Consider the following 25,885-nt stretch of genomic DNA (forward strand, 5'->3'; position numbering starts at 1 on the left):
ACAAGGCTGTAAGACCCGGAGGGGCAAGGTTACATAGGTAGAGGAGCAGGTGGCACTCCATCATATAATCTCCCCCTTACAATAATAGAGTTATGGGTCTGAAGCCAGGGATGCACCAGAATCAAAGGCATGACATGAGGTAAATAGAGAGGGTTGCGGAATGGAGGGTACCCATCAAAATCTATATAGATGGTGACCTGGCGAGGTTTCTGCCCCAATCAAAGGGTTACCATACAAACCGAAGACAATGATGCTTGATTCCAATTTAGCTGAAGGAATACCAAAGGTCTGGGCAAACTTCACATTGAGGAAATTACCAGCTGTGCCACTGTCTAAGAAGGCTGAAACAGAGATGGAATGGGATCCATAGGTGAGGTGAGTAGGAATCAAAACAGAATTCTTGGAAGAGACTATTTGAAGACCTAGGTGCACCTCTTCCTCAATGTCTAGACCTAGGGGTAAATGTATCAAGCTGCAATTTTGCAACTCCAGCGAATTTTCTCGGGAGAGTTGAAACTCGCCGATGTATGAAGCAGAGTTTGCATACAAAATCGCCAGAGTTCTGCTTCTGTCAAAATCGCTACTTGTAAAATCGCCAGAGATCAAACTCACCACTGTTTGCCGCTGCAGCTATACAAGTCTTCAATGTATAAAGCTGCGAGTTAGCAAACTCAGGAGAGTTTGCTTCTAAACACGCCAGATACAACACGCTGCTTGATAGCAGCGTGTTGTATCAACACATCACTGGTACACTGCCCTGGCAGTGTTACAAAGTAAAAGAATAGATAAAAGTTTAACAAAAAAAAAGCGTGAGGTCCCCCCGCTATTTATGCTTAACCCTAGTGCTGCCTGACTAGTGCTGGTCCCGTGAAAATCGGGGAAAAATTTTGCGTGTGGTCCCCCCAATTTTCACTTTACCAGCACTAGGCAAACCAGCCAGGGTTGGCGGCACTATAGCAGGGGGACGCGCGGCAGGGGTCCCCCTGCCATAATGACTTCCATCTTGCCGGCTTGTCCCAGTCCCAGCCATTTTATACCTCCATAAATTAATCTTGCCAAACTGGAACACTTCGCCCAGAAGGGGCCCATATTTGTAATATCCCGAATCTTTAGTCTTGATTGAAGGGAAAAAAAAAAGCCAGGAGCCGCCGCAAACACCTCCTACCTAGTAGGAGGTCCGTTTCGCAATGCTCTTACGCTGTTTGCGTAAGAGCAAAGTACTGTATTATGGCATTTTCCCACGCTAGTGGGGAAATCACATATTACTGTATTTATCGCTTACGCAATTAACGTAGCGCATTGCGCATGCGCTACGCTACTTGCGTAAGCTTTATTTACTGACAGCACACAAAATTTTTCCACGATTTTCACGGGACCAGCACTAGTCAGGCAGCACTAGGGTTAAGCTGGAATAGAGGGGGGACCCCACGCTTTTTTTTTTTTCCACTTTGATCTGTTCTTTACAGTTTTTACAGCTGCCGGAGCTCTGGCAGCTGTATGACAGGGGCAGTGTAACAGTGTTTACAGTGAAAATAAACCAAAAAACTTGATTTTAACACTTTTTATGTTTTTTTCAAAATAAATCTGAATCCAAAACACAAAACACTAGACACCAAAAGTGGCCGGTGCACATCCCTTATATTCAGCAGGTTAATCACTAGTTTCCCTGACAGATAAACAGGATGATGAGAATAATAACATGTCACTATTTCAGAACTGTCTCATCCTCTATAGAATATCACAAACATGTTTCTAACTGGAAGTCAAATAAACTGAATTGCAAAAAAGATTCATTTTGTCCTAGTTGTTGCCCCAAATGTCCCACAATGACAAGGGGGCTGTAGGATGATAAGGGCGTCATAATAACTCTCAATAACTGGTTGTCACCATTTTCTATACTGTTTCAATATAGTTTATTTAAAATAAATTTAATTGTAGACAGGACATGGATAACAGGGCCCAATATGGATTATTCTCCACTGGAGATATGACATACTAGAACTTTCTCCATTATTATCTGGAGTAGAAGGACTAACATGTTTGTGATCTTCCATCTTCTCCAATTCTGTTTTCCCTGTTCTGAAAATAATCTCCTTTCCTCTACCTTCTTTTTTCCCTCTGCCCCTCCACACCCACCAAAATATGTGTACACAGAATCCCCTCAAAAGCATTGAGTATGTTGGGGGATTTAGATTGTAAGCTCCACTGGGGCAAAGACTGATGTGCAGCGCTGCGGAATTAGTGGTGCTATATAAATAAATAGATAATGATGATTGACCTCATCCTCACCACGACCTCCCTTGAACCTCTTCTCACTCCCATTTCTTCCCTGTCCTGCCCTAACACTGTGGTATCACTTTATAACGCTACACTCTCTGATGCCCTTGATATTTCAGCCCCAGACATCCCACTTCATCTCTGAAAATCTAAACCCCAACTTTGGCACTCCCCTCTTACTCGCTACCTCTGAAAGTGCTCCCTCACTACTGAACGCCCATGAAGGAAATCCTGCTCTGACTCCAACTTCATCCACTTTAAATTCAACTTTTCCTCCTGCTGTTGTGCCCTCTCTCTCTTGCTAAACATACCTATTTCACATTCCTCATCTCCTCCCTGTCCAACAACCCTCGACACATCTTTGCTAATGTTAATTCTCCTCTGTGTCTCTTTCCTGCTCATCTATCACCGCTCATGACTTTGCCACCTACTTTAAAGACGACATTGATTCTATCCACAATTAGATATGTTCTCAATTTACTCACCATCCCCTCCCTGCCCCTCCCTCTGCCACCCTTAGCCCCTACCCTCCTATGACTGTGTCTGAAATCCTCACTATTCTCTCTTCCCTTTCTTCTAAATGCTGCCCCCTTGACCCTGCTCCCCCCAAGCTTCATCATAATCAACATTTATTTATTTAGCACCAGCAAATTCCGTAGCGCTTTACAATTGGGAACAAACATTAAAAAAACAATACTGAGTAATACATACAGACAGAGAGGTAAGAGGGCCTTGCTCGCAAGCTTACAATCTATGGAACAATGGGAATCTGATACACAAGGGTCCTTCATCATATTACATAAGCTTCTCAACTCACTCTCACCCAACGCCTGTCATCTCATTGTCCCCCTCTTTAACCTCTATCCACTGGTGTCTTCCCCTTTGCCTTCAAGTATGCTCTCATTTTCTCTGTTCTCAAACAACTCTCCTGTGACGAAACAAAGGGTTGATGCCACCTTAACCAGCCTGCACCTTGTCTCTCACAAAATGTGGACTATGACAACATATACTTTAATACAGCAAGTGCAGTCTCCCATTACTTGGGGGTAACGCTACCCTCTGTTTATCATGTGTTAATATATGTGGTGTGCTGTGTAATTATGTATGGTAATGTCATAGCATTGCCACAATGTTTAAATGTATACATGTTTTTCTTAATGGGAGCCAGCTGGGTTATTTGTCAGGATTAGGGGTGGTCTGGCTTCAGGACTTAGGCGAGGGGGCTATAGCTGCATTCCTTCCCCTTCCTTTCTCTTCAGGATGCCCTGATAACCTAGAAGTTAATCCTCCCTGAAAAGCTTAATTATCCCGGCCTACCCCTTAACCTGAGTATGTCCACATGGCCTCAGGCTGTGGCCAGCTAGACACATTGGAGTAAAAAGAGTAGGGGACCAGGGGATGTATTGGTGTGAGAAGTTGGAGCCTGTAACAGCCTCTTATGACAGATGCCAAATCCCTGAAGGGTGATATATCTAAGCCCACCGTGTGGGCTAGTCCCAGGATCATGGGAAATCTATCTGTGTCTAAAAGGAGGGAGTCAGCCCTGAGGCAGGTGGTTCAGAGTGAAGAGAAAAGAAGAGAGTGCAGAGATTGCTGTGCTACAGGGTTTACGTGTTGTAGTTTCTGACTTCTGCTGGACTAGTTCTTGTATGAGGTGTTTCCCCAGAGCCCCTGAAGAAGACAAAGAAAGAACGCAAAGAAGACTCACCTGTCCAGGGATCAGGCATCGGTAAGTTCCTTTTCTTCCTATCGGTTCTCAGCACTAGGAACGATTCATTGACAGCCAATCAGTGTGTGGAAAAGTGAGTCAATTAGTGCTCACAGTCGGCAATTAGAATTTTTGGGCATTGTGGTGAGCATATCAACGCAGGAAAAAAATAAACTGGGGTGATTAACAAAGATGACGCTGGATAAAAGAGAGAAGGTGTCAGAGAAGCAAAGTGAAGAAAGAAGGTGCCGACAGTCTCCACAGAGGAGGAGAGCAGTGGAATCAGGAAAAAAGACAGCTTAAGACCCCATTAAGAAGAAGCAAAAGAGCTTTTACAATTCGCCCTGCTAGAGTAACGTAAGGACCTTTAGCCATCCCTCTTCCAAGCTCATGCCTGCACTTTATAACTCTTATACTTGGGCACAAAGCTTTGCCCATATTTTTGGCACTAGGTCCATGCAGCAACTGTAGGCATAAGTCCCTTGAGAACTAGGAGTGTTTAGGGAACTGTATTTCTCTATGGGTGCATTTGTTCCCTTCCTGTGGAGTCCGTATGAATAGCGTTAGGTACAGTTGCTGTACTCTTCCGCCAAAGCTGATGGAAGTCATGTCTGGTTGCTTAGCAACCAGACACATCAGGTCCAGACGCATCTGCCCATGCACGTCTCATTGCCAAGCAATGGGACCCTAGTCTGACAGCTGGTGGTGACAGCTGATGTCACCACCACTGGTGCTTCTGATTCCCTCGCCACTATACTGCGAGACTCTGGCACCATTAGGTTTCCTAGCTCCAGGCTTCTATGTGCTATACTGCTCCTTGGTCTGACTTCCTGTTTTTGAGCTGTTCCTGAAGCTCCGCTTGGATTCTCCCCTCGGTTCTTTAATCCTGTTGCGGTATTTGACCTCAGCCTGCCTGACCATTCTCTTGGAATCTCCCTGTGTACTGCATTGACTGCTCGGTTAGACCTCTGTATCCCTGACCATCCTATTATCTTCACTTATCTCGCTGATTACCCTCCTGGAGAACCACGACCTGCACGTCCCTCACAGCTAAATATAAAAAACCTCCTTGCAGGGGTCCCTGATGAATACCCCTGCAAGGAGCCTCCAGGTAGGGTAGAGACAAAATCAGCAGATAGCCACAGTTGCTGACAGGAAACTTTGGCCATGTCTTCGGGTGATAATGTGGAACCTTCCACCCGCAACCTGTTGCTCCACCTTGCCCATCGCATGGATCGTCAAGAAGCTGAGCAAACGCAATTACTTCAATGCCTGAACGGAGTAATGTCCCATCTGGACACTTTACAGAACTCGCTAGCTACCTCCAGCACGGTCATGGAACCTCTCGCTTTGGTATCTTAACCCGCCTCTGCCGCTACTCAAGCGGCTGCCTCCAACCTTCATTTTCTCACTCCTGAGAAATTTAATCTTGATCCGAAGAAATGCTGAGGTTTTTAAACCAGTGCGCCATCCACTTTGAATGTAATTCGGGTGCATTTACATCCGAGCGCACAAAGCCTTCATTATCTCCTTCATATCTTGACAAGCCCTAGTTTGGGCCTCCCCACTTTGGGAACGAGAGAATCCGCTTATTGAAGCCTTTTGAAAGGTTTTGGATGAACCTGGTGACGTTTCCTCTGCTGCCTCCAGTCTTCTTAACCAGCGCCAAGAATCATTATCAGTTGGACAATATGCTGTTCAGTTTCGCACATTGGCATCTGAACTCAAGTGGAACAACAATGCCCTTATTGCCACCTTCTGGCAGGGTCTCGCTGACCGGATTAAGGATGAATTGGTTTCCAGGGAACTGCCAGCAGACTTAGATACTTTTATTTCTCTCTGTATTAAAGTAGACCTCCGTTATAGGGAATGTACATAGGAAAGGTCTTTCTCTAGGAGATTCACACCTCGTCTTGCTGCATGTTTCCATAATCCGGCATCACCATCACCACCATCTCCTGTAGAGCCCATGCAAATTGGTCGCTCCCACCTCACTCTGGAGGAATGAGAGAGACGCTACAAACAAAATCTTTGTTTGTATTGCAGGGAGTCAGGACACCTTTGGAACACCTGTTCTAAGAGACCGGGAAATGATGTATCCTAGTAGGTAAAAGGGAGGCCGAACTAGGAGCTTCATCACCCACTCCCTACTCTATCCCTAATTCAGACTTCCTGATGACAGTCAAGCTCAACGTTTCCAGTGGCCCTTTTGAGAGCTCTGCCTTTGTGGATTCTGGCTCCGCCAGAAATTACTTCTCTTCATACCTCACATTGCAGCTCCGCATTCCTGCATTGTACTTACTGCAACCACTTTCCCTCACAAAAGTGGATGATAATCGCATCTCCAGTGGTTCTATCATCATCAAGAGTGGATTTAATTGCTGGTGTTGCCCAGGTCCATTTATTCTCTCATTCTAGGACTACCTTGGTTTTGTACCCACACTTCCCAACTTGACTGGAACCGGGCCCAAGTCACTTCTTGGGGTTCTTTCTCCCACAAACGGTGCCTCATTTCTGTGTTCCCTGTGACTTATCATACTTCATGCAACATCCTCTCGCATGAACCTGTGGTTCCTACCGCTCACTCCTCCTTCCAAGATGTATTCAGCAAGGCTACCTCCACATCGTCCTTGGGACTGTGCCATTGATTTACTTCTAGGGACTCTGGCCAAGTCTCAGAACATTTTGGAAAATTTGCAATGGGGATTCATCTGGAAATCTTCTTCACCTGCTTTAGCAACTTTCTTTTTCTTAAAAAGAAAGATGTCTCATTACATTCATGCATTGACTACAGACCTCTAAATAACATCACTTTTAAGAACCATTATTATCTCCCCCTCATTTCTGAACTCTTCGACATCCTCTCAGGCTCCAAGATTTTTTCCAAGTTGGATCTCCACGGAGCTTACAATTTAATTTATATCCGGAAGGGAGATGAATGAAAAACCACGTTCAACAGGCAAGAGGGTCACTTTGAGTATTTAGTCATGCCCTTTGGATTGTTTAATGCACCAGCTGTCATTCAATCGTTTATGAAGAAGATATTTAGAGATCTTCTCTATGTCACAGTGGTAGTGTATCTTTATGATATCTTAATTTTTTCCCCGGATTTTTCTTCTCACCGGAGACACATCAAGGAGGTTCTGTCTTGCCTGCGCCAACATCATCTCTTCTGCAAACTGGAAACACATATCTTTGAAGTTTCCCAAGTTCCATTTTTAAGTTATTTGGTATCTGGATCCGGTCTGAGAATGGATCCCAAAAAGCTTGCTGCCATTACTAACTGGCCTCTTCCCCTTGGCCTAAAAGCCATTCAAAGATTCATGAGGTTTGCAAACCATTATTGACAGTTTATTAAGAACTTTTCCTCTATTATTGCACCCAATACTGCTTTAACGCAGAAGTCAGCGAATCCCAAGATATGGTCTCCTGAATCTGTGTCAGATTAACAAGTGCAGAAAGGAAAATCATGTAACGTAGGAGCACTCATTGATCATAGAGTATTTAAAACTTACATTTTATTAATTTTATTAAAATTGTAATGAGTCCCAAAATAATACCTGTGACACCAGTTGTGAAATAAAAACAAGAAATAGGGGATAAACAAAAATATAGGTTTTAAAATGGCAGAAAACACCGCCAAGCCTCGCAGTGTGATCAGCTATTAAATCTACAATATTCCTATAATAAATGACAAAATATAGGTTGGCTGTCTGTACATCTACAGATATAAAGGACCTTTGAATTTCCTAGGTCCTAGAGGGGAGATGTCTTGAATTAATGATATATTATCACTGACGGAGTTAGATCTGTACATATAACGTGTTGTTCCCTTATTTTGATGGAATAAATATTGTAGAGATACATATAAGGTTAATAGATCCTTTATAATCCACAATAATATAACCTCCGTTTATTAAGACATAATGTCTGGCTGTGACAGTTTGGTCGCTATATACTAAGCTCAAATTTCCAACCTCTTCTGCTTTCTCCAATTTAGCTTGACTCTTTTAATTGATGAAAAATCCCAGAAATAGTGGTGACAAATTTTCACATTTTTGCCCAGTGAGACCCCAATGGATTTCTAGTCAATGGTCCACTCTGTCACCACTACTTCTCACTGTACTCTCTGTTTTTACACTGCATCTTCTATGGGTTCAGCTCCATGGGATTTCAGGATTTCAGAAGTAATATTGTATTTCAGTTCACTTCCGTGGTCTCTTAAACCTGTCCTTTGCATGCTAACTGTTCATTCAGAACATTCCTACTGCACCATTAAAAACTTGTGAATTCTCCCTGGAAACCCATTCATCCACAAGCTCAAGAGTTCTTTTTTTCACATGAAGGATGTGTTACATATAAAATAGGGATGTCCCTCTCAAAGTTTGGAAGATAGATGTTGAAATATGAGGTCAGACCAGTTCTGTCCTAATTTTGGATGCAGTTGGATTTCACCACATCCCATTTCCATAACCAAATCACAGTTTCTCCGGGGTTTTGGTACTGAGATCAATAGAGAAGGCGTTAAACAAGTGGTACTGTTGCTGTCATTTTCTCCGGGGTTTTGGTACTGAGATCAATAGAGAAGGAGTTAAACAAGTGGTACTGTTGCTGTCATTCAAAAATGCGTTAACTTCCTATACCGGGAGTCGAACGCGGGCCATTATGTATTTCTTGATAGAAGCTGAACAAATATATCATGCCTTCCTGTAATGTTTCTTAACTCTGTATTTCATATTCAACCAAGTGGGTGACATGGAGTGGGTGGAACATGGCCTATGATGACACTAATTTCATCATCATGCCCCTGACCTCTCAGTGTTCATTGAGGTGGTCGATGCTTGATGATACGATTTTCATCATCACGGCACGTACATGACCATTTGCAGATAGGTAAATGCCAATCCAGCATTATAGGTAACAATGCAAGAAATCCATGTTTGATGTCAAAAGGTTCTCATTTCCATTTTAATGACTTGCAAAGAGCTATGGAAAGGCTTCCCAGTATCAGAACTCGTGTCTCTATCATCTGCCTCTGCACTGTACTTCAACAAACCACGGAAACCATAATTGCCCTACTAGAGGCTCAGCAGCATGCAGGATGATTAACAGGAAGCCGAAATGAAAATAAGTTACAGTTTCTCTAGCTAATAAAGATAAACAGCACGAGTAATGCATATTTCTGGGTAGTTAATATGTCAGAAATTGCCCACTAAAGTGATATGAAAAAAATTCCTTCGAGCTGGAGTTGAACCAGCAACCTAAGGATTTCTGTATCAATCTCCTCTACAGTCCTCTGCTCTACCAGCTGAGCTATCGAAGGATTGTGCTTTAGGTCTTTCCAGATGTCAAGTGCACTACATGTGCCTGAATGGAAAAACAAATTGAATTGAAATTTCCTAAATACAGAAAAATTGCTTGTCTATACAAAGAGATCCACATTTTTATTTCTGGTCTACTTACTCATCAAAAGTTGTGAAAATTGTCCTGGTTAATAATTGGCAAAACATCATTAGGAGTTTGACTGTTATTTGTTCATTTTCAATTAATTAGCTTAAGAAATAGTTGGGAAAACAGCTTCCTTAGAATTTCCATCTGCAGACGCCTTTAAGTCAAGATTAAAAATGTTGGAAAATTTCCAACCTCTTCTGCTTTCTCCAATTTTTCTTGACTCTTTTAATTGATGAAAAATCCCAGAAATAGTGGTGGAAAATTTTCACATTTTTGCCCAGTGAGACCCCAATGGATTTCTAGTCAATGGTCCACTCTGTCACCACTACTTCTCACTGTACTCTCTGTTTTTGCACTGCATCCTCTATGGGTTCAGCTCCATGGGATTTCAGGATTTCAGAAGTCATATTGTATTTCAGTTCACTTCCGTGGTCTCTTAAACCTGTCCTTTGCATGCTAACTGTTCATTCAGAACATTCCTACTGCATCATTAAAAACTTGTGAATTCTCCCTGGAAACCCATTCATCCACAAGCTCAAGAGTTCTTTTTTTCACATGAAGGATGTGTTACATATAAAATAGGGATTTCCCTCTCAAAGTTTGGAAGATGGATGTTGAAATATGAGTTCAGACCAGTTCTGTCCTAATTTTGGAAGCAGCTGGATTTGACCACATCCCATTTCCATAACCAAATCACAGTTTCTCCAGGGTTTTGGTACTGAGATCAATAGAGAAGGCGTTAAACAAGTGGTACTGTTGCTGTCATTTTCTCTGGGGTTTTGTTACTGAGATCAATAGAGAAGGCGTTAAACAAGTGGTACTGTTGCTGTCATTTTCTCCGGCGTTTTGGTACTGAGATCAATAGAGAAGGAGTTAAACAAGTGGTACTGTTGCTGTCATTCAAAAATGCGTTAACTTTCTATACCGGGAGTCGAACGGGGCCATTATGTATTTCTTGATAGAAGCTGAACAAATATATCATGCCTTCCTGTAATGTTTCTTAACTCTGTATTTCATATTCAACCAAGTGGGTGACATGGAGTGGGTGGAACATGGCCTATGATGACACTAATTTCATCATCATGCCCCTGACCTCTCAGTGTTCATTGAGGTGGTCGATGCTTGATGATACGATTTTCATCATCACGGCACGTACAAGACCATTTGCAGATAGGTAAATGCCAATCCAGCATTATAGGTAACAATGCAAGAAATCCATGTTTGATGTCTGGAGGCCTCTTTCCAGGAAGTGCAAAAGGTTCTCATTTCCATTTTAATGACTTGCAAAGAGCTATGGAAAGGCTCCCCAGTATCAGAACTCGTGTCTCTATCATCTGCCTCTGCACTGTACTTCAACAAACCACGGAAACCATAATTGCCCTACTAGAGGCTCAGCAGCATGCAGGATGATTAACAGGAAGCAGAAATGAAAATAAGTTACAGTTTCTCTAGCTAATAAAGATAAACAGCACGAGTAATGCATATTTCTGGGTAGTTAATATGTCAGAAATTGCCCACTAAAGTGATATGAAAAAAATTCCTTCGAGCCGGAGTTGAACCAGCGACCTAAGGATTTCTGTATCAATCTCCTCTACAGTCCTCCGCTCTACCAGCTGAGCTATCGAAGGATTGTGCTTTAGATCTTTCCAGATGTCAAGTGCACTACATGTGCCTGAATGGAAAAACAAATTGAATTGAAATTTCCTAAATACAGAAAAATTGCTTGTCTATACAAAGAGATCCACATTTTTATTTCTGGTCTATTTACTCATCAAAAGTTGTGAAAATTGTCCTGGTTAATAATTGGCAAAACATCATTAGGAGTTTGACTGTTATTTGTTCATTTTCAATTAATTAGCTTTAGAAATAGTTGGGAAAAGAGCTTCCTTAGAATTTCCATCTGCAGACGCCTTTAAGTCAAGATTAAAAATGTTGGAAAATTTCCAACCTCTTCTGCTTTCTCCAATTTTTCTTGACTCTTTTAATTGATGAAAAATCCCTGAAATAGTGGTGGAAAATTTTCACATTTTTGCCCAGTGAGACCCCAATGGATTTCTAGTCAATGGTCCACTCTGTCACCACTACTTCTCACTGTACTCTCTGTTTTTGCACTGCATCCTCTATGGGTTCAGCTCCATGGGATTTCAGGATTTCAGAAGTCATATTGTATTTCAGTTCACTTCCGTGGTCTCTTAAACCTGTCCTTTGCATGCTAACTGTTCATTCAGAACATTCCTACTGCACCATTAAAAACTTGTGAATTCTCCCTGGAAACCCATTCATCCACAAGCTCAAGAGTTCTTTTTTTCACATGAAGGATGTGTTACATATAAAATAAGGATTTCCCTCTCAAAGTTTGGAAGATGGATGTTGAAATATGAGTTCAGAACAGTTCTGTCCTAATTTTGGAAGCAGCTGGATTTGACCACATCCCATTTCCATAACCAAATCACAGTTTCTCCGGGGTTTTGGTACTGAGATCAATAGAGAAGGCGTTAAACAAGTGGTACTGTTGCTGTCATTTTCACTGGGGTTTTGTTACTGAGATCAATAGAGAAGGCGTTAAACAAGTGGTACTGTTGCTGTCATTTTCTCCGGCGTTTTGGTACTGAGATCAATAGAGAAGGAGTTAAACAAGTGGTACTGTTGCTGTCATTCAAAAATGCGTTAACTTTCTATACCGGGAGTCGAACGGGGCCATTATGTATTTCTTGATAGAAGCTGAACAAATATATCATGCCTTCCTGTAATGTTTCTTAACTCTGTATTTCATATTCAACCAAGTGGGTGACATGGAGTGGGTGGAACATGGCCTATGATGACACTAATTTCATCATCATGCCCCTGACCTCTCAGTGTTCAGTGAGGTGGTCGATGCTTGATGATACGATTTTCATCATCACGGCACGTACAAGACCATTTGCAGATAGGTAAATGCCAATCCAGCATTATAGGTAACAATGCAAGAAATCCATGTTTGATGTCTGGAGGCCTCTTTCCAGGAAGTGCAAAAGGTTCTCATTTCCATTTTAATGACTTGCAAAGAGCTATGGAAAGGCTCCCCAGTATCAGAACTCGTGTCTCTATCATCTGCCTCTGCACTGTACTTCAACAAACCACGGAAACCATAATTGCCCTACTAGAGGCTCAGCAGCATGCAGGATGATTAACAGGAAGCAGAAATGAAAATAAGTTACAGTTTCTCTAGCTAATAAAGATAAACAGCACGAGTAATGCATATTTCTGGGTAGTTAATATGTCAGAAATTGCCCACTAAAGTGATATGAAAAAAATTCCTTCGAGCCGGAGTTGAACCAGCGACCTAAGGATTTCTGTATCAATCTCCTCTACAGTCCTCCGCTCTACCAGCTGAGCTATCGAAGGATTGTGCTTTAGATCTTTCCAGATGTCAAGTGCACTACATGTGCCTGAATGGAAAAACAAATTGAATTGAAATTTCCTAAATACAGAAAAATTGCTTGTCTATACAAAGAGATCCACATTTTTATTTCTGGTCTACTTACTCATCAAAAGTTGTGAAAATTGTCCTGGTTAATAATTGGCAAAACATCATTAGGAGTTTGACTGTTATTTGTTCATTTTCAATTAATTAGCTTTAGAAATAGTTGGGAAAAGAGCTTCCTTAGAATTTCCATCTGCAGACGCCTTTAAGTCAAGATTAAAAATGTTGGAACATTTCCAACCTCTTCTGCTTTCTCCAATTTTTCTTGACTCTTTTAATTGATGAAAAATCCCTGAAATAGTGGTGGAAAATTTTCACATTTTTGCCCAGTGAGACCCCAATGGATTTCTAGTCAATGGTCCACTCTGTCACCACTACTTCTCACTGTACTCTCTGTTTTTGCACTGCATCCTCTATGGGTTCAGCTCCATGGGATTTCAGGATTTCAGAAGTCATATTGTATTTCAGTTCACTTCCGTGGTCTCTTAAACCTGTCCTTTGCATGCTAACTGTTCATTCAGAACATTCCTACTGCACCATTAAAAACTTGTGAATTCTCCCTGGAAACCCATTCATCCACAAGCTCAAGAGTTCTTTTTTTCACATGAAGGATGTGTTACATATAAAATAAGGATTTCCCTCTCAAAGTTTGGAAGATGGATGTTGAAATATGAGTTCAGAACAGTTCTGTCCTAATTTTGGAAGCAGCTGGATTTGACCACATCCCATTTCCATAACCAAATCACAGTTTCTCCGGGGTTTTGGTACTGAGATCAATAGAGAAGGCGTTAAACAAGTGGTACTGTTGCTGTCATTTTCTCTGGGGTTTTGTTACTGAGATCAATAGAGAAGGCGTTAAACAAGTGGTACTGTTGCTGTCATTTTCTCCGGCGTTTTGGTACTGAGATCAATAGAGAAGGAGTTAAACAAGTGGTACTGTTGCTGTCATTCAAAAATGCGTTAACTTTCTATACCGGGAGTCGAACGCGGGCCATTATGTATTTCTTGATAGAAGCTGAACAAATATATCATGCCTTCCTGTAATGTTTCTTAACTCTGTATTTCATATTCAACCAAGTGGGTGACATGGAGTGGGTGGAACATGGCCTATGATGACACTAATTTCATCATCATGCCCCTGACCTCTCAGTGTTCAGTGAGGTGGTCGATGCTTGATGATACGATTTTCATCATCACGGCACGTACAAGACCATTTGCAGATAGGTAAATGCCAATCCAGCATTATAGGTAACAATGCAAGAAATCCATGTTTGATGTCTGGAGGCCACTTTCCAGGAAGTGCAAAAGGTTCTCATTTCCATTTTAATGACTTGCAAAGAGCTATGGAAAGGCTCCCCAGTATCAGAACTCGTGTCTCTATCATCTGCCTCTGCACTGTACTTCAACAAACCACGGAAACCATAATTGCCCTACTAGAGGCTCAGCAGCATGCAGGATGATTAACAGGAAGCAGAAATGAAAAAAAGTTACAGTTTCTCTAGCTAATAAAGATAAACAGCACGTGTAATGCATATTTCTGGGTAGTTAATATGTCAGAAATTGCCCACTAAAGTGATATGAAAAAAATTCCTTCGAGCCGGAGTTGAACCAGCGACCTAAGGATTTCTGTATCAATCTCCTCTACAGTCCTCCGCTCTACCAGCTGAGCTATCGAAGGATTGTGCTTTAGACCTTTCCAGATGTCAAGTGCACTACATGTGCCTGAATGGAAAAACAAATTGAATTGAAATTTCCTAAATACAGAAAAATTGCTTGTCTATACAAAGAGATCCACATTTTTATTTCTGGTCTACTTACTCATCAAAAGTTGTGAAAATTGTCCTGGTTAATAATTGGCAAAACATCATTAGGAGTTTGACTGTTATTTGTTCATTTTCAATTAATTAGCTTTAGAAATAGTTGGGAAAAGAGCTTCCTTAGAATTTCCATCTGCAGACACCTTTAAGTCAAGATTAAAAATGTTGGAAAATTTCCAACCTCTTCTGCTTTCTCCAATTTTTCTTGACTCTTTTAATTGATGAAAAATCCCTGAAATAGTGGTGGAAAATTTTCACATTTTTGCCCATTGAGACCCCAATGGATTTCTAGTCAATGGTCCACTCTGTCACCACTACTTTTCACTGTACTCTCTGTTTTTGCACTGCATCCTCTATGGGTTCAGCTCCATGGGATTTCAGGATTTCAGAAGTCATATTGTATTTCAGTTCACTTCCGTGGTCTCTTAAACCTGTCCTTTGCATGCTAACTGTTCATTCAGAACATTCCTACTGCACCATTAAAAACTTGTGAATTCTCCCTGGAAACCCATTCATCCACAAGCTCAAGAGTTCTTTTTTTCACATGAAGGATGTGTTACATATAAAATAAGGATTTCCCTCTCAAAGTTTGGAAGATGGATGTTGAAATATGAGTTCAGAACAGTTCTGTCCTAATTTTGGAAGCAGCTGGATATGACCACATCCCATTTCCATAACCAAATCACAGTTTCTCCGGGGTTTTGGTACTGAGATCAATAGAGAAGGCGTTAAACAAGTGGTACTGTTGCTGTCATTTTCTCCGGGGTTTTGGTACTGAGATCAATAGAGAAGGCGTTAAACAAGTGGTACTGTTGCTGTCATTTTCTCCGGGGTTTTGGTACTGAGATCAATAGAGAAGGAGTTAAACAAGTGGTACTGCTGCTGTCATTCAAAAATGCGTTAACTTTCTATACCGGGAGTCGAACGCGGGCCATTATGTATTTCTTGATAGAAGCTGAACAAATATATCATGCCTTCCTGTAATGTTTCTTAACTCTGTATTTCATATTCAACCAAGTGGGTGACATGGAGTGGGTGGAACATGGCCTATGATGACACTAATTTCATCATCATGCCCCTGACCTCTCAGTGTTCAGTGAGGTGGTCGATGCTTGATGATACGATTTTCATCATCACGGCACGTACAAGACCATTTGCAGATAGGTAAATGCCAATCCAGCATTATAGGTAACAATGCAAGAAATCCATGTTTGATGTCTGGAGGCCACTTTCCAGGAAGTGCAAAAGGTTCTCATTTCCATTTTAATGACTTGCAAAGAGCTATGGAAAGGCTCCCCAGTATCAGAACTCGTGTCTCTATCATCTGCCTCTGCACTGTACTTCAACAAACCACGGAAACCATAATTGCCCTACTAGAGGCTCAGCAGCATGCAGGATGATTAACAGGAAGCAGAAATGAAAATAAGTTACAGTTTCTCTAGCTAATAAAGATAAACAGCACGAGTAATGCATATTTCTGGGTAGTTAATATGTCAGAAATTGCCCACTAAAGTGATATGAAAAAAATTCCTTCGAGCCGGAGTTGAACCAGCGACCTAAGGATTTCTGTATCAATCTCCTCTACAGTCCTCCGCTCTACCAGCTGAGCTATCGAAGGATTGTGCTTTAGATCTTTCCAGATGTCAAGTGCACTACATGTGCCTGAATGGAAAAACAAATTGAATTGAAATTTCCTAAATACAGAAAAATTGCTTGTCTATACAAAGAGATCCACATTTTTATTTCTGGTCTACTTACTCATCAAAAGTTGTGAAAATTGTCCTGGTTAATAATTGGCAAAACATCATTAGGAGTTTGACTGTTATTTGTTCATTTTCAATTAATTAGCTTTAGAAATAGTTGGGAAAACAGCTTCCTTAGAATTTCCATCTGCAGACGCCTTTAAGTCAAGATTAAAAATGTTGGAAAATTTCCAACCTCTTCTGCTTTCTCCAATTTTTCTTGACTCTTTTAATTGATGAAAAATCCCAGAAATAGTGGTGGAAAATTTTCACATTTTTGCCCAGTGAGACCCCAATGGATTTCTAGTCAATGGTCCACTCTGTCACCACTACTTCTCACTGTACTCTCTGTTTTTGCACTGCATCCTCTATGGGTTCAGCTCCATGGGATTTCAGGATTTCAGAAGTCATATTGTATTTCAGTTCACTTCCGTGGTCTCTTAAACCTGTCCTTTGCATGCTAACTGTTCATTCAGAACATTCCTACTGCACCATTAAAAATTTGTGAATTCTCCCTGGAAACCCATTCATCCACAAGCTCAAGAGTTCATTTTTTCACATGAAGGATGTGTTACATATAAAATAGGGATTTCCCTCTCAAAGTTTGGAAGATGGATGTTGAAATATGAGTTTAGACCAGTTCTGTCCTAATTTTGGATGCAGTTGGATTTGACCACATCCCATTTCCATAACCAAATCACAGTTTCTCCGGGGTTTTGGTACTGAGATCAATAGAGAAGGCGTTAAACAAGTGGTACTGTTGCTGTCATTTTCTCCGGGGTTTTGGTACTGAGATCAATAGAGAAGGAGTTAAACAAGTGGTACTGTTGCTGTCATTCAAAAATGCATTAACTTTCTATACCGGGAGTCGAACGCGGGCCATTATGTATTTCTTGATAGAAGCTGAACAAATATATCATGCCTTCCTGTAATGTTTCTTAACTCTGTATTTCATATTCAACCAAGTGGGTGACATGGAGTGGGTGGAACATGGCCTATGATGACACTAATTTCATCATCATGCCCCTGACCTCTCAGTGTTCAGTGAGGTGGTCGATGCTTGATGATACGATTTTCATCATCACGGCACGTACAAGACCATTTGCAGATAGGTAAATGCCAATCCAGCATTATAGGTAACAATGCAAGAAATCCATGTTTGATGTCTGGAGGCCTCTTTCCAGGAAGTGCAAAAGGTTCTCATTTCCATTTTAATGACTTGCAAAGAGCTATGGAAAGGCTCCCCAGTATCAGAACTCGTGTCTCTATCATCTGCCTCTGCACTGTACTTCAACAAACCACGGAAACCATAATTGCCCTACTAGAGGCTCAGCAGCATGCAGGATGATTAACAGGAAGCAGAAATGAAAATAAGTTACAGTTTCTCTAGCTAATAAAGATAAACAGCACGTGTAATGCATATTTCTGGGTAGTTAATATGTCAGAAATTGCCCACTAAAGTGATATGAAAAAAATTCCTTCGAGCCGGAGTTGAACCAGCGACCTAAGGATTTCTGTATCAATCTCCTCTACAGTCCTCTGCTCTACCAGCTGAGCTATCGAAGGATTGTGCTTTAGATCTTTCCAGATGTCAAGTGCACTACATGTGCCTGAATGGAAAAACAAATTGAATTGAAATTTCCTAAATACAGAAAAATTGCTTGTCTATACAAAGAGATCCACATTTTTATTTCTGGTCTACTTACTCATCAAAAGTTGTGAAAATTGTCCTGGTTAATAATTGGCAAAACATCATTAGGAGTTTGACTGTTATTTGTTCATTTTCAATTAATTAGCTTTAGAAATAGTTGGGAAAACAGCTTCCTTAGAATTTCCATCTGCAGACGCCTTTAAGTCAAGATTAAAAATGTTGGAAAATTTCCAACCTCTTCTGCTTTCTCCAATTTTTCTTGACTCTTTTAATTGATGAAAATACCCTGAAATAGTGGTGGAAAATTTTTACATTTTTGCCCAGTGAGACTCCAATGGATTTCTAGTCAATGGTCCACTCTGTCACCACTACTTCTCACTGTACTCTCTGTTTTTGCACTGCATCCTCTATGGGTTCAGCTCCATGGGATTTCAGGATTTCAGAAGTCATATTGTATTTCAGTTCACTTCCGTGGTCTCTTAAACCTGTCCTTTGCATGCTAACTGTTCATTCAGAACATTCCTACTGCACCATTAAAAACTTGTGAATTCTCCCTGGAAACCCATTCATCCACAAGCTCAAGAGTTCTTTTTTTCACATGAAGGATGTGTTACATATAAAATAAGGATTTCCCTCTCAAAGTTTGGAAGATGGATGTTGAAATATGAGTTCAGAACAGTTCTGTCCTAATTTTGGAAGCAGCTGGATTTGACCACATCCCATTTCCATAACCAAATCACAGTTTCTCCGGGGTTTTGGTACTGAGATCAATAGAGAAGGCGTTAAACAAGTGGTACTGTTGCTGTCATTTTCTCCGGGGTTTTGTTACTGAGATCAATAGAGAAGGAGTTAAACAAGTGGTACTGTTGCTGTCATTTAAAAATGCGTTAACTTTCTATACCGGGAGTCGAACGTGGGCCATTATGTATTTCTTGATAGAAGCTGAACAAATATATCATGCCTTCCTGTAATGTTTCTTAACTCTGTATTTCATATTCAACCAAGTGGGTGACATGGAGTGGGTGGAACATGGCCTATGATGACACTAATTTCATCATCATGCCCCTGACCTCTCAGTGTTCAGTGAGGTGGTCGATGCTTGATGATACGATTTTCATCATCACGGCACGTACAAGACCATTTGCAGATAGGTAAATGCCAATCCAGCATTATAGGTAACAATGCAAGAAATCCATGTTTGATGTCTGGAGGCCTCTTTCCAGGAAGTGCAAAAGGTTCTCATTTCCATTTTAATGACTTGCAAAGAGCTATGGAAAGGCTCCCCAGTATCAGAACTCGTGTCTCTATCATCTGCCTCTGCACTGTACTTCAACAAACCACGGAAACCATAATTGCCCTACTAGAGGCTCAGCAGCATGCAGGATGATTAACAGGAAGCAGAAATGAAAATAAGTTACAGTTTCTCTAGCTAATAAAGATAAACAGCACGAGTAATGCATATTTCTGGGTAGTTAATATGTCAGAAATTGCCCACTAAAGTCATATGAAAAAAATTCCTTCGAGCCGGAGTTGAACCAGCGACCTAAGGATTTCTGTATCAATCTCCTCTACAGTCCTCCGCTCTACCAGCTGAGCTATCGAAGGATTGTGCTTTAGATCTTTCCAGATGTCAAGTGCACTACATGTGCCTGAATGGAAAAACAAATTGAATTGAAATTTCCTAAATACAGAAAAATTGCTTGTCTATACAAAGAGATCCACATTTTTATTTCTGGTCTACTTACTCATCAAAAGTTGTGAAAATTGTCCTGGTTAATAATTGGCAAAACATCATTAGGAGTTTGACTGTTATTTGTTCATTTTCAATTAATTAGCTTTAGAAATAGTTGGGAAAACAGCTTCCTTAGAATTTCCATCTGCAGACGCCTTTAAGTCAAGATTAAAAATGTTGGAAAATTTCCAACCTCTTCTGCTTTCTCCAATTTTTCTTGACTCTTTTAATTGATGAAAAATCCCAGAAATAGTGGTGGAAAATTTTCACATTTTTGCCCAGTGAGACCCCAATGGATTTCTAGTCAATGGTCCACTCTGTCACCACTACTTCTCACTGTACTCTCTGTTTTTGCACTGCATCCTCTATGGGTTCAGCTCCATGGGATTTCAGGATTTCAGAAGTCATATTGTATTTCAGTTCACTTCCGTGGTCTCTTAAACCTGTCCTTTGCATGCTAACTGTTCATTCAGAACATTCCTACTGCACCATTAAAAATTTGTGAATTCTCCCTGGAAACCCATTCATCCACAATTTCAAGAGTTCATTTTTTCACATGAAGTATGTGTTACATATAAAATAGGGATTTCCCTCTCAAAGTTTGGAAGATGGATGTTGAAATATGAGTTTAGACCAGTTCTGTCCTAATTTTGGATGCAGTTGGATTTGACCACATCCCATTTCCATAACCAAATCACAGTTTCTCCGGGGTTTTGGTACTGAGATCAATAGAGAAGGCGTTAAACAAGTGGTACTGTTGCTGTCATTTTCTCCGGGGTTTTGGTACTGAGATCAATAGAGAAGGAGTTAAACAAGTGGTACTGTTGCTGTCATTCAAAAATGCGTTAACTTCCTATACCGGGAGTCGAACGCGGGCCATTATGTATTTCTTGTAAGAAGCTGAACAAATATATCATGCCTTCCTGTAATGTTTCTTAACTCTGTATTTCATATTCAACCAAGTGGGTGAGATGGAGTGGGTGGAACATGGCCTATGATGACACTAATTTCATCATCATGCCCCTGACCTCTCAGTGTTCAGTGAGGTGGTCGATGCTTGATGATACGATTTTCATCATCACGGCACGTACAAGACCATTTGCAGATAGGTAAATGCCAATCCAGCATTATAGGTAACAATGCAAGAAATCCATGTTTGATGTCTGGAGGCCTCTTTCCAGGAAGTGCAAAAGATTCTCATTTCCATTTTAATGAGTTGCAAAGAGCTATGGAAAGGCTCCCCAGTATCAGAACTCGTGTCTCTATCATCTGCCTCTGCACTGTACTTCAACAAACCACGGAAACCATAATTGCCCTACTAGAGGCTCAGCAGCATGCAGGATGATTAACAGGAAGCAGAAATGAAAATAAGTTACAGTTTCTCTAGCTAATAAAGATAAACAGCACGAGTAATGCATATTTCTGGGTAGTTAATATGTCAGAAATTGCCCACTAAAGTCATATGAAAAAAATTCCTTCGAGCCGGAGTTGAACCAGCGACCTAAGGATTTCTGTATCAATCTCCTCTACAGTCCTCCGCTCTACCAGCTGAGCTATCGAAGGATTGTGCTTTAGATCTTTCCAGATGTCAAGTGCACTACATGTGCCTGAATGGAAAAACAAATTGAATTGAAATTTCCTAAATACAGAAAAATTGCTTGTCTATACAAAGAGATCCACATTTTTATTTCTGGTCTACTTACTCATCAAAAGTTGTGAAAATTGTCCTGGTTAATAATTGGCAAAACATCATTAGGAGTTTGACTGTTATTTGTTCATTTTCAATTAATTAGCTTTAGAAATAGTTGGGAAAACAGCTTCCTTAGAATTTCCATCTGCAGACGCCTTTAAGTCAAGATTAAAAATGTTGGAAAATTTCCAACCTCTTCTGCTTTCTCCAATTTTTCTTGACTCTTTTAATTGATGAAAAATCCCAGAAATAGTGGTGGAAAATTTTCACATTTTTGCCCAGTGAGACCCCAATGGATTTCTAGTCAATGGTCCACTCTGTCACCACTACTTCTCACTGTACTCTCTGTTTTTGCACTGCATCCTCTATGGGTTCAGCTCCATGGGATTTCAGGATTTCAGAAGTCATATTGTATTTCAGTTCACTTCCGTGGTCTCTTAAACCTGTCCTTTGCATGCTAACTGTTCATTCAGAACATTCCTACTGCACCATTAAAAATTTGTGAATTCTCCCTGGAAACCCATTCATCCACAATTTCAAGAGTTCATTTTTTCACATGAAGTATGTGTTACATATAAAATAGGGATTTCCCTCTCAAAGTTTGGAAGATGGATGTTGAAATATGAGTTTAGACCAGTTCTGTCCTAATTTTGGATGCAGTTGGATTTGACCACATCCCATTTCCATAACCAAATCACAGTTTCTCCGGGGTTTTGGTACTGAGATCAATAGAGAAGGCGTTAAACAAGTGGTACTGTTGCTGTCATTTTCTCCGGGGTTTTGGTACTGAGATCAATAGAGAAGGAGTTAAACAAGTGGTACTGTTGCTGTCATTCAAAAATGCGTTAACTTCCTATACCGGGAGTCGAACGCGGGCCATTATGTATTTCTTGTAAGAAGCTGAACAAATATATCATGCCTTCCTGTAATGTTTCTTAACTCTGTATTTCATATTCAACCAAGTGGGTGAGATGGAGTGGGTGGAACATGGCCTATGATGACACTAATTTCATCATCATGCCCCTGACCTCTCAGTGTTCAGTGAGGTGGTCGATGCTTGATGATACGATTTTCATCATCACGGCACGTACAAGACCATTTGCAGATAGGTAAATGCCAATCCAGCATTATAGGTAACAATGCAAGAAATCCATGTTTGATGTCTGGAGGCCTCTTTCCAGGAAGTGCAAAAGATTCTCATTTCCATTTTAATGAGTTGCAAAGAGCTATGGAAAGGCTCCCCAGTATCAGAACTCGTGTCTCTATCATCTGCCTCTGCACTGTACTTCAACAAACCACGGAAACCATAATTGCCCTACTAGAGGCTCAGCAGCATGCAGGATGATTAACAGGAAGCAGAAATGAAAATAAGTTACAGTTTCTCTAGCTAATAAAGATAAACAGCACGTGTAATGCATATTTCTGGGTAGTTAATATGTCAGAAATTGCCCACTAAAGTGATATGAAAAAAATTCCTTCGAGCCGGAGTTGAACCAGCGACCTAAGGATTTCTGTATCAATCTCCTCTACAGTCCTCCGCTCTACCAGCTGAGCTATCGAAGGATTGTGCTTTAGATCTTTCCAGATGTCAAGTGCACTACATGTGCCTGAATGGAAAAACAAATTGAATTGAAATTTCCTAAATACAGAAAAATTGCTTGTCTATACAAAGAGATCCACATTTTTATTTCTGGTCTACTTACTCATCAAAAGTTGTGAAAATTGTCCTGGTTAATAATTGGCAAAACATCATTAGGAGTTTGACTGTTATTTGTTCATTTTCAATTAATTAGCTTTAGAAATAGTTGGGAAAACAGCTTCTTTAGAATTTCCATCTGCAAACGCCTTTAAGTCAAGATTAAAAATGTTGGAAAATTTCCAACCTCTTCTGCTTTCTCCAATTTTTCTTGACTCTTTTAATTGATGAAAAATCCCAGAAATAGTGGTGGAAAATTTTCACATTTTTGCCCAGTGAGACCCCAATGGATTTCTAGTCAATGGTCCACTCTGTCACCACTACTTCTCACTGTACTCTCTGTTTTTGCACGGCATCCTCTATGGGTTCAGCTCCATGGGATTTCAGGATTTCAGAAGTCATATTGTATTTCAGTTCACTTCCGTGGTCTCTTAAACCTGTCCTTTGCATGCTAACTGTTCATTCAGAACATTCCTACTGCACCATTAAAAACTTGTGAATTCTCCCTGGAAACCCATTCATCCACAAGCTCAAGAGTTCTTTTTTTCACATGAAGGATGTGTTACATATAAAATAAGGATTTCCCTCTCAAAGTTTGGAAGATGGATGTTGAAATATGAGTTTAGACCAGTTCTGTCCTAATTTTGGATGCAGTTGGATTTGACCACATCCCATTTCCATAACCAAATCACAGTTTCTCCGGGGTTTTGGTACTGAGATCAATAGAGAAGGCGTTAAACAAGTGGTACTGTTGCTGTCATTTTCTCCGGGGTTTTGTTACTGAGATCAATAGAGAAGGAGTTAAACAAGTGGTACTGTTGCTGTCATTTAAAAATGCGTTAACTTTCTATACCGGGAGTCGAACGTGGGCCATTATGTATTTCTTGATAGAAGCTGAACAAATATATCATGCCTTCCTGTAATGTTTCTTAACTCTGTATTTCATATTCAACCAAGTGGGTGACATGGAGTGGGTGGAACATGGCCTATGATGACACTAATTTCATCATCATGCCCCTGACCTCTCAGTGTTCAGTGAGGTGGTCGATGCTTGATGATACGATTTTCATCATCACGGCACGTACAAGACCATTTGCAGATAGGTAAATGCCAATCCAGCATTATAGGTAACAATGCAAGAAATCCATGTTTGATGTCTGGAGGCCTCTTTCCAGGAAGTGCAAAAGGTTCTCATTTCCATTTTAATGACTTGCAAAGAGCTATGGAAAGGCTCCCCAGTATCAGAACTCGTGTCTCTATCATCTGCCTCTGCACTGTACTTCAACAAACCACGGAAACCATAATTGCCCTACTAGAGGCTCAGCAGCATGCAGGATGATTAACAGGAAGCAGAAATGAAAATAAGTTACAGTTTCTCTAGATAATAAAGATAAACAGCACGTGTAATGCATATTTCTGTGTAGTTAATATGTCAGAAATTGCCCACTAAAGTGATATGAAAAAAATTCCTTCGAGCTGGAGTTGAACCAGCGACCTAAGGATTTCTGTATCAATCTCCTCTACAGTCCTCCGCTCTACCAGCTGAGCTATCGAAGGATTGTGCTTTAGATCTTTCCAGATGTCAAGTGCACTACATGTGCCTGAATGGAAAAACAAATTGAATTGAAATTTCCTAAATACAGAAAAATTGCTTGTCTATACAAAGAGATCCACATTTTTATTTCTGGTCTACTTACTCATCAAAAGTTGTGAAAATTGTCCTGGTTAATAATTGGCAAAACATCATTAGGAGTTTGACTGTTATTTGTTCATTTTCAATTAATTAGCTTTAGAAATAGTTGGGAAAAGAGCTTCCTTAGAATTTCCATCTGCAGACGCCTTTAAGTCAAGATTAAAAATGTTGGAAAATTTCCAACCTCTTCTGCTTTCTCCAATTTTTCTTGACTCTTTTAATTGATGAAAAATCCCTGAAATAGTGGTGGAAAATTTTCACATTTTTGCCCAGTGAGACCCCAATGGATTTCTAGTCAATGGTCCACTCTGTCACCACTACTTCTCACTGTACTCTCTGTTTTTGCACTGCATCCTCTATGGGTTCAGCTCCATGGGATTTCAGGATTTCAGAAGTCATATTGTATTTCAGTTCACTTCCGTGGTCTCTTAAACCTGTCCTTTGCATGCTAACTGTTCATTCAGAACATTCCTACTGCACCATTAAAAATTTGTGAATTCTCCCTGGAAACCCATTCATCCACAAGCTCAAGAGTTCATTTTTTCACATGAAGGATGTGTAACATATAAAATAGGGATTTCCCTCTCAAAGTTTGGAAGATGGATGTTGAAATATGAGTTTAGACCAGTTCTGTCCTAATTTTGGATGCAGTTGGATTTGACCACATCCCATTTCCATAACCAAATCACAGTTTCTCCGGGGTTTTGGTACTGAGATCAATAGAGAAGGCGTTAAACAAGTGGTACTGTTGCTGTCATTTTCTCCGGGGTTTTGGTACTGAGATCAATAGAGAAGGAGTTAAACAAGTGGTACTGTTGCTGTCATTCAAAAATGCGTTAACTTCCTATACCGGGAGTCGAACGCAGGCCATTATGTATTTCTTGAAAGAAGCTGAACAAATATATCATGCCTTCCTGTAATGTTTCTTAACTCTGTATTTCATATTCAACCAAGTGGGTGACATG

General features: G+C 40.5%; 10 non-coding genes across 10 annotated transcripts; all 10 read right to left on the reverse strand.

Moving 5' to 3' along the window:
- Positions 1-9,218: 9,218 nt before the first annotated feature.
- On the reverse strand, positions 9,219-9,308 carry TRNAY-GUA (transfer RNA tyrosine (anticodon GUA)). The gene is given in 2 exon segments: positions 9,219-9,254; positions 9,272-9,308. It is a non-coding gene; the product is annotated as a tRNA-Tyr (tRNA).
- A 1,666-nt stretch (positions 9,309-10,974) lies between these two features.
- Positions 10,975-11,064, reverse strand: TRNAY-GUA (transfer RNA tyrosine (anticodon GUA)). Its single transcript is given in 2 exon segments — positions 10,975-11,010; positions 11,028-11,064. It is a non-coding gene; the product is annotated as a tRNA-Tyr (tRNA).
- Positions 11,065-12,730: 1,666 nt separating this feature from the next.
- TRNAY-GUA (transfer RNA tyrosine (anticodon GUA)) lies at positions 12,731-12,820 on the reverse strand. The gene is given in 2 exon segments: positions 12,731-12,766; positions 12,784-12,820. It is a non-coding gene; the product is annotated as a tRNA-Tyr (tRNA).
- Positions 12,821-14,487: 1,667 nt separating this feature from the next.
- On the reverse strand, positions 14,488-14,577 carry TRNAY-GUA (transfer RNA tyrosine (anticodon GUA)). Its single transcript is given in 2 exon segments — positions 14,488-14,523; positions 14,541-14,577. It is a non-coding gene; the product is annotated as a tRNA-Tyr (tRNA).
- Positions 14,578-16,244: 1,667 nt separating this feature from the next.
- On the reverse strand, positions 16,245-16,334 carry TRNAY-GUA (transfer RNA tyrosine (anticodon GUA)). The gene is given in 2 exon segments: positions 16,245-16,280; positions 16,298-16,334. It is a non-coding gene; the product is annotated as a tRNA-Tyr (tRNA).
- Positions 16,335-17,934: 1,600 nt separating this feature from the next.
- Positions 17,935-18,024, reverse strand: TRNAY-GUA (transfer RNA tyrosine (anticodon GUA)). The gene is given in 2 exon segments: positions 17,935-17,970; positions 17,988-18,024. It is a non-coding gene; the product is annotated as a tRNA-Tyr (tRNA).
- A 1,600-nt stretch (positions 18,025-19,624) lies between these two features.
- On the reverse strand, positions 19,625-19,714 carry TRNAY-GUA (transfer RNA tyrosine (anticodon GUA)). The gene is given in 2 exon segments: positions 19,625-19,660; positions 19,678-19,714. It is a non-coding gene; the product is annotated as a tRNA-Tyr (tRNA).
- A 1,600-nt stretch (positions 19,715-21,314) lies between these two features.
- TRNAY-GUA (transfer RNA tyrosine (anticodon GUA)) lies at positions 21,315-21,404 on the reverse strand. Its single transcript is given in 2 exon segments — positions 21,315-21,350; positions 21,368-21,404. It is a non-coding gene; the product is annotated as a tRNA-Tyr (tRNA).
- Positions 21,405-23,004: 1,600 nt separating this feature from the next.
- TRNAY-GUA (transfer RNA tyrosine (anticodon GUA)) lies at positions 23,005-23,094 on the reverse strand. Its single transcript is given in 2 exon segments — positions 23,005-23,040; positions 23,058-23,094. It is a non-coding gene; the product is annotated as a tRNA-Tyr (tRNA).
- A 1,600-nt stretch (positions 23,095-24,694) lies between these two features.
- On the reverse strand, positions 24,695-24,784 carry TRNAY-GUA (transfer RNA tyrosine (anticodon GUA)). Its single transcript is given in 2 exon segments — positions 24,695-24,730; positions 24,748-24,784. It is a non-coding gene; the product is annotated as a tRNA-Tyr (tRNA).
- Positions 24,785-25,885: the final 1,101 nt, after the last annotated feature.

Source organism: Mixophyes fleayi, chromosome 3 (assembly GCF_038048845.1).
Source record: "Mixophyes fleayi isolate aMixFle1 chromosome 3, aMixFle1.hap1, whole genome shotgun sequence".
Lineage (NCBI taxonomy): Eukaryota > Metazoa > Chordata > Amphibia > Anura > Limnodynastidae > Mixophyes > Mixophyes fleayi.